The following is a 7,271-nucleotide window of genomic DNA, read 5'->3' as shown; positions in this document are numbered from 1 at the left end:
GTGAGCAAACATAGCAGACAGAACAATGGTATACAGACAACCAAGGAGGCTGGACAACAGGGGAAAATGATAAAAGGGGAGGAAGAGACCAACTACAAAGGAGAGCAGGAGAAAAGGGGAGAGAAGGGGAAAAAGGAGAATGGATACATAAATTGTGGTATATTCATGCAACGGAGTACTATGCAGCAGTGAAAAGGAACATGTGCGAACATAAAGACGAATCTCAGAAACATAATGCACACAAGATGCAAAAGAGTGTCTGCAATATGATTCCATCTATTTCAAGCTCTAAAACAAGCAAAACTAAATTAGGATATTAGAAATGTATACTTAGGTGGGAAACGATGAGGAAAGGCAAGACCCCGGTTATCATAAAAGCCAGGCGAGAGGGAAGCAGTGGCTTACGGTGAAGACGGGATACAGTGGGGGACTGCTGAAGAGGGGTTGATTTTCAGTGTTTTGATCAAAGGGTAGATCCATGGAGTTCATTGTATAATTATTTGTTAAACTGTGCCTTTCCGGTTTATGCACGTTTCTGGATGAATGTTGAATTTCACAGTTTTAACTGATGACCAAAAAAAAGTCAAGAAAGAGGAGGAGGGTGAGAGGAGGAGGCAGCTCGGGGTTGAGAGGGAGAAGAGCCTCGTGGGGCTCTGCTTGGCTAGCAACACGGCGGGCCCTGCCCCCCATCCGGCCACGTTTGTAAAATGGAATAAATATTGACACGGCCAGGATGGTATTCAATTTGTCCTGATCACTGGGCTGCGGTGAGTTCTGACAGGGCTCGGTGTAAAACAGCAGCTCGGGATGTAATTTCTACTGTCAACATGATGTACAGCGGGCTCTGCCTGCAGCACCAACAGGCAGGCAGGCAGGCAGGGCGGGGGCAGGGCGGGGAGACAGGTACAGGCCGATGGCACCTGGGGTAGAAGGTTTCAGGCCGGCCACCCCCAGGCAGCTGAGCAGTGACAGCAAAGGGGTATGCATGTGTGTGTGTGTGAGACAGAGAGAGTGTGCGTACCTGTGCGTGTTCTTAACTTGCGTGCGCGGTCAAGCCTTCAGTAGGGACGCAAGCCTGGGGAGAGCCCTGTCAAGAGGTGTTGCGAGGGGGCGCCTTGTTCACCCTCAGCCCAAATGCGGGCCTTTCCTTCCTTTCCACAGCCACTAGGCAACTCTTGGCCCATCCTCGTTGCCCTCCCCCTGCCATAGCCTGTTTGAATTTCAGAGCCACTGCTAATTAGCTGTGTGACCTTGGGAAAGTCCCTCAACCTCTCTGAGCCATGGTCGCTGCTTCCTTAATAGAGTGTTTGAACAGAGCTGTCATGAGAATTCAATCACATCGTTGATATAAACTGCCCTGCATGGAACTAAGTGTTACCTCTTATTATTAGCTAATTGGATGGCACTATGCCTGGCACATGGTGAAAGCTCTATAAATGTTATCTATCATTATTCGCCCTGACTCAGAATCATCTCAGTGTATGCAACCTGCCTATTTTTCTTCCTTCTCTTCTCCTTTGATCAGCCAAGGCTGTTCCCCAAAGGGACAAAGCTTGGGACAAGCCCTGCTTGTGTCCCATTGCCCCCGCACTCTTATTAGAGTGAAACGAGATAATGAATGGGGGGTGACGATAACTTACCTCACGGGGTTAATGTGAGGAATAAACTAAGTAATGTAGATCCAGTTCTAGAATAGTGCCTGGCTCTTAGGAGGTGATTCATACATGTCAGCCAAAACCAAAACCAAACCAAGGAAGTCATTCTTGATGTCGCTCCCCCTCATTCCCTATGTCTGATCCACCACCGAGTGGGCCCATTTTGCTTCCTAAATATTTCAAACCTGTCACCTTTTCTCCATCCCATGATAGCTTCCCTGGCCTGTGCTGTGTCTCGCCCAGATGCTGCCACCGCTTCTTCACTGGTCCCCTGCTTTCAGCCACATCGCAGTTTGATCTTTAAGTGGCAAGCACAGTGATCTCCTTAAAAACACAAATCTGATCACATCCTCTCTGATAAAAACCCTTCAATGGCTCTCAAGTCAGAATCTAAACTCCTTAAGCCCCTTTGTAAGCTGCCTCTCCCCGTCACGCTCTGTGCTCTGTCCCCTGAACTTTCAGTCCCTTAAACGTGGCTTTGCACATTCTGTTACCAGTGCCCAAGTATGTCTCTGCCATCCTTGAGGTTTCAGCTCAAAAACCCCTTTCTCGGGGAGTGGTCCCTCACTGGCCCTACCCGTCCATCACTAGTGAGTTTGTGTCTCCTGCTAAGTGTGGGTTCCTCCACTTTCCCTGTGTGGAACTTGACCCAGTTGGTAATTGCACACTTACCACACACACACACACACACACACACACACACACAGAATGGGAGGCCTTAGGGACAGGGACTTTCATGTTCCCACTGCTACCGCCTCAGCCTCCAGCACAGTGCCGGCATATAGTAGGTGTTCAATAAATATTTGATGAATCAATAAATGGAACAAGCAGGAGGAAACGACACCACAGGAACGCAGTCCAGGGGGAAGGGTGTGTGGCAGTAACCAGGCAACCCCATCACCTGTCCTTCCGTCCATCCGTCCATCCATCCGTACACACATACGCCCTTTTAGCCTTTCACTTTCACCTTCAGTAGCACCCACTCTGAGCATGGCATGGAGGTGTGAGCTGAAGGGCAGAGAGCAGTCATGGAGGTGCTCACGGCCAGCGGGCAGGGTGCTGAGACCGAGCCAAGGGAGAGCCTGGTTCTGTGCCAGGGCTCAGATGAGTGAGCTCGCTGGGGTCGGGGGGAGGAGGCAGGAAGGCTGCGTGGAGGAGAGGGCAGTTGGCCTGGGCCCCGAGACGAGGGTCAGGGTTGGACATGGGGCAACACGGGAGAAGGGCATTCCTGGCAGAGGGAACAGCAAGAGCAAAGGCCCAGAGGCATGAACGTGGTAGCAGTCGGTGGTCCCATCTGCCCAGAGAGATGGGTGCATAGAAAGATTTGGTGGCAGGAACGTAAAATGGCTGAAGGTACAGGCTTTGGAGCCCACAGCCCAGGGTTCACATCCTGGCCCCACAACATTCCAGCTGTGTGACCTTGGGCAAGTCACAGGAACTCTTTGTGCCTCAGTTTTCTCATCTGAGAAATGAGGGCAAATGAGAGTACCCGTCTCAAAGGATTGTGAGTGGAGCCATCGAGCATGAAAAACCCTGTGCTGCTCTGAATGATAACTAATGAACGACAGGCCTGAATCTGGACTTTATCTTGAAGGTGAAAGGGAGCTGGGGAAGGTTTTAGACAGGAGAACGTTCCAGACTGAGCAGGGCTTTGTGACAGCACACCTGGAAGCATGCTCAGCATAGACGGAGGGCAAGACTGGGGGCCCATGGAGCAGCCTTTGCAGATGGGATACCCGTGTACACGGGGTGTGTATGGCACCAGCCCTGCTCACCCCCTCTCCCCTGACCCCCTCCCTGTGCCTCCCTGGGTAATGGTCCAGCTACCAAGCCCAGAAGCTTTGGCAAATATATCCTGACCCCACACACAAACACACTCAGAGTTGTAAACCCCTACAGAGCAGGCCCCCATCCAGTCACTCACTCCACAATTACTGAGCACCTACTATGTGCATGGAATTGTTCTAGGTGCTGGGACACAGTGCACATGAGTGCTGCCCCCGCACATATCACTCGTGGTGCAAATGCGCACACATGCTCAGGTACACACGTGCTCGTGCATGTCTAAGCATGCTGAGGCGATAACCGGCCTTCTCTCTTGTTCATGGCTCCACTGTGCCTTCTATCTGGGGGGCGGGGGACAATGAGAGGCGAGCAGAGTCTGGGGGCTCTGCCCAGCATCCCTCCACACCTCAGTAGCTTCTGCATTACACTAGGGTCCATTCTGGCCTGGAGGGAGATCATTGAGCTGGTGGAAATAATTTTCCCCCAGGGAGAAGGCAGCAGCCAAACGCAGACAGCTCTGGGCTCAGGATCCAGTGAGCAGAGTGCCCTTGGGATTCAGACGGGCAGGCAGGAGCCAGACTGCCAGGCACAGCTCCCACGGGCAGACCTGGGAGCCAGGTGAGCATGGAGACATGACGTATATGCCAAGCCAGTGTGCAGGGTGAAGGGAGGGAGGGAGGGAGGGAGGGAGCGAGTGAGTGAGTGAATGAACGAACGAATGAGCTGCCTCTTCCTTTATCAGCCTTCCCACAGGCACCAGCTTAGCACGAGAGCAGGAGGCAACCACAGAGTAAGCCCTGTATAAGTCTTCACTCTTCTTGGGTTGAGGTGTACTCCTGGGCCTCACAGCAGTTGTTAAATAAATGCATGTGTGAATAAATGAATGACTGGGTAGACAAATATCTGTGAACCCCTTTAACCTGGTCAAAATATTTTGTACATAGTATCCGGTAGTATTTGTGACCAGAAATAATAATAACAACAATAGTCGTTATTCCATTAGCTAATATTTATTGCCAAACACTGGAGATCCTGTCACATGCATTATTTTCTTTATTCCTCACATGGGCCCTAGGAGGTAACCCCTATGATCCCCATTTTTCAGATGAGAAAACTAAAGCTCCGAGAAATGGAGCAAATTACCAAGGCCGCACCAGTCAAGCAATAGAATTGGGACTCAAACCCTGGTCTGATGTCAGACCCCAGGGTCTTAGGTCCCCTGAGTGTTAAATTTTGCCCCAAAGATTGGGGCTAGGAAGATTATCAGGAATTTTGCAGGAGGCAGGAGCCCCAGGCTATCCCATAAAGTCTCTCCTTCCTTGTCCTGCCTGGAGGTCCCTGGACCCAGTACCTCTTCTTGGTCTTGGCAGAGAGAGAGGCTGAGAAACAAATGTGGGATAGATAGGATAAGAAAAAAAAAGAAGAAGAAGAAGAAGAAGCCCTTCCTTTGTCCCCAAGGAGACAGCCAGATGACAAAGGAGCGCCTGGAGCCACTGAGCTGGCAGTCATACAGTCTTGGCAACAATGGTACCAGGGCACTGAGAAATCAAAAAAGGACATGCTGGCCACCCAGCCCAGAATCTGGAAGGACACAATGTGGACAGTGGTGATGATGCCCAGACCACAGACAGGACCACAGCAAATCATCAAGCCTGGCAGCTTCTCAATGAGAGGGAAAGACAGGTTGCCCAAGCAGCTCCCCAAATCTGCCTGAGGCAAGACTGTCCTGAGTCCCTCCTAGGCCCCAGCTCTGTGCCAGGTTCTGTGCCAGGTGTGTGTTGGAAGGTGGGGGGAGGGATGGAAGAAGGAATTGGCATGGTCTCTGTCCTCCAGAGGCTTGCTATCACAGCTGACCCCAGACCCCAGAGGAAGACCCAGTCAGGCAGGTCTGTCGGTGTTCAGAGGAACGAGAATGAGAACCTGTAGGAAGTGGGGGCTGGAACTGAACCTTGAAGGCCCAGAGTGGATAATTTCAGTTGTTTAACAACATCATCAAGGACACAGATTGTTCCACCTTTTCTTAGTAGGTCTCTTTGGCCTCTTGGAGTGGCTCCCCTCACTGTTTCAAAAGGGCTGCTGTAGCTCCAGCCATCACCTCCTCACACATGCAGAAAACAAAAAGTTTCAACTCAAGGCATCTCTTTTGAAAGAGTAAAAAAAAAATTGCTAGATGCTCCCCTGCAATTATCCTTTTATATTTCCTTGGCCAGAACAGTGTCACATGATACTTTCTAAACCAATCACTGATGGAGAGAAGGAAATGGCTCTTATGGTTTACACTAATAACTGATTACAAGGGAGGTGCTGAGCACGTGACCAAGCTGAGGGGAGGATAAATATTGAAACAAGAAAGAAGGAGGGGAGAATGAATTGGCTGTTAGCAGCCAGCCAATCTTTTATACTGGGTTGTCGGAAAAGTCATGGCATATTTTTTCTATGTTTTTCGTTGCAAAAGTGAGTTATGACTTTTTCGACAACCCAGTATTTCCCATAACTCCCTTTTACATAGCATGACACCCAACTAGACTGCACTATTCACTGTTCCCTGTTCACACCCTGGGGTTCATCCTCCGCTCATACTCTACTTCCTTCTTGTAATTCCCCATCTCATCTCCCCATGTCCAAAGCCTCCTCGACTTTCACGGGGCAGCTCCAATGTCCCTCTTCCAGGCAGCCCACCATGGTTATCCAGCTAGACATGAGCTCCTCTGAAACTTCATGTCTGTGCATGGTTTTCCTATACTTTCCATTTTTCATGCTTTATCTTAGTTCGTTTGTCTGTTTTTATACATTAGTCTCTCCTGCTCATCTGTGAGTATGTGCATTTAATGCACAGGGCCCGGCACACCTGCTGTGTGTATTCACTAGATGTTGGTGCGCTGGATAAATGAGTGACTGCAGAGATTTCTCTTATTAGAATCTGATGACTTAACCACAAGCTCGTTAAGGGCAAGCTCCTGGCTTATTTATCACCAAACATGCCAAGGGCCTAGCCCAGGGCTTGGCACACAGTAGGAGCTCAATAATGTTAATTGACTAGGTAAGTGAGTGAATGGCACACACCAGATGTGCTGTAAATCCTAAATGAATGTTGCCACTCTCTAGACAATGAGCGCCTTGGGGGGGGGGATTACGTCTTTATGTTTCTCTCACCCCCAGAGTATCTACCACCCATTCTGGCCCAGAGGGGATGCTCTGTAAGGGTCTGTGGAATGAACGAATGCATGCATGAATGAGTGCCTCTGCCCTAGACTGTGAGCATCTGCTTCCCCTGCTGCTGGGCATCCCTTACGCGTGGTACAGCTCATCCCTAGTTGGTAAATAGCTGCTGCCCCAACCCTGGTCACCCTAGCCCCTGACACAGGGACCCCCGGCCCTCCACATGTTCCAGTACCCAAAAGGGGTAATGCCTAGCCCAGCAGAGGGCCTCTCGAACCTTGCTGCTGCAGCCAAGTGGTTGGTGTCCGTGCTGTACCGAGTTGTTCAGGTAATCAAGGACGTCCAGGAAACTGGAGGCTATAGGGGATCACCCCTAGGGCTGTGTGAGAGCTGGGAGGCAAGTGGGCCCACCCCAGGGCGGGGACTGGGGGCTGATCTCTTCTTCCCAGAACCATTAGAGAAACTCATAGATTCAGGAAGCCGCACCAGACTCGGCTGAGTCACAGGAGCCGGGGGGCTGCAGAGCCCCACCTGTTCTACCTGGGGACTCAGGGCCCAGGGGTTCTAGGTGAATGGTCATGGCTCTGCCACAGCCTAGGCACATATGGGTGAGTCTGGCCAAGCCCCAGGGCAGGAGCTGTGAGGAGGGTGGAGGAAGGGGTGCCTAGGGGG

The 7,271-nt window shown here is 50.9% G+C and overlaps 1 protein-coding gene across 6 annotated transcripts in view; it reads left to right on the top strand.

The window, feature by feature from the left end:
- The window catches only part of CDH22 (cadherin 22), a 128,478-nt gene that overhangs the window by 45,670 nt on the left and 75,537 nt on the right, over nucleotides 1-7,271 (top strand). Inside the window, exon 2 of one of the 6 annotated variants that reach the window (XM_019637082.1) lies at nucleotides 3,928-4,058. The exons of the other annotated variants lie outside the window; for them this stretch is intronic. The gene's annotated coding sequence lies outside the window, so the exon portion shown is untranslated. The remainder of the gene's footprint in view (nucleotides 1-3,927; nucleotides 4,059-7,271) is intronic. 6 annotated transcript variants of the gene reach the window in all.

The sequence above is a fragment of the Hipposideros armiger genome, unplaced genomic scaffold (assembly GCF_001890085.2).
Source record: "Hipposideros armiger isolate ML-2016 unplaced genomic scaffold, ASM189008v1 scaffold_31, whole genome shotgun sequence".
Classification (NCBI taxonomy): Eukaryota; Metazoa; Chordata; class Mammalia; order Chiroptera; family Hipposideridae; genus Hipposideros; species Hipposideros armiger.
Note: the sequence above shows the minus strand (reverse complement) of the source record. Positions and strands in the feature narration are given on the sequence as shown.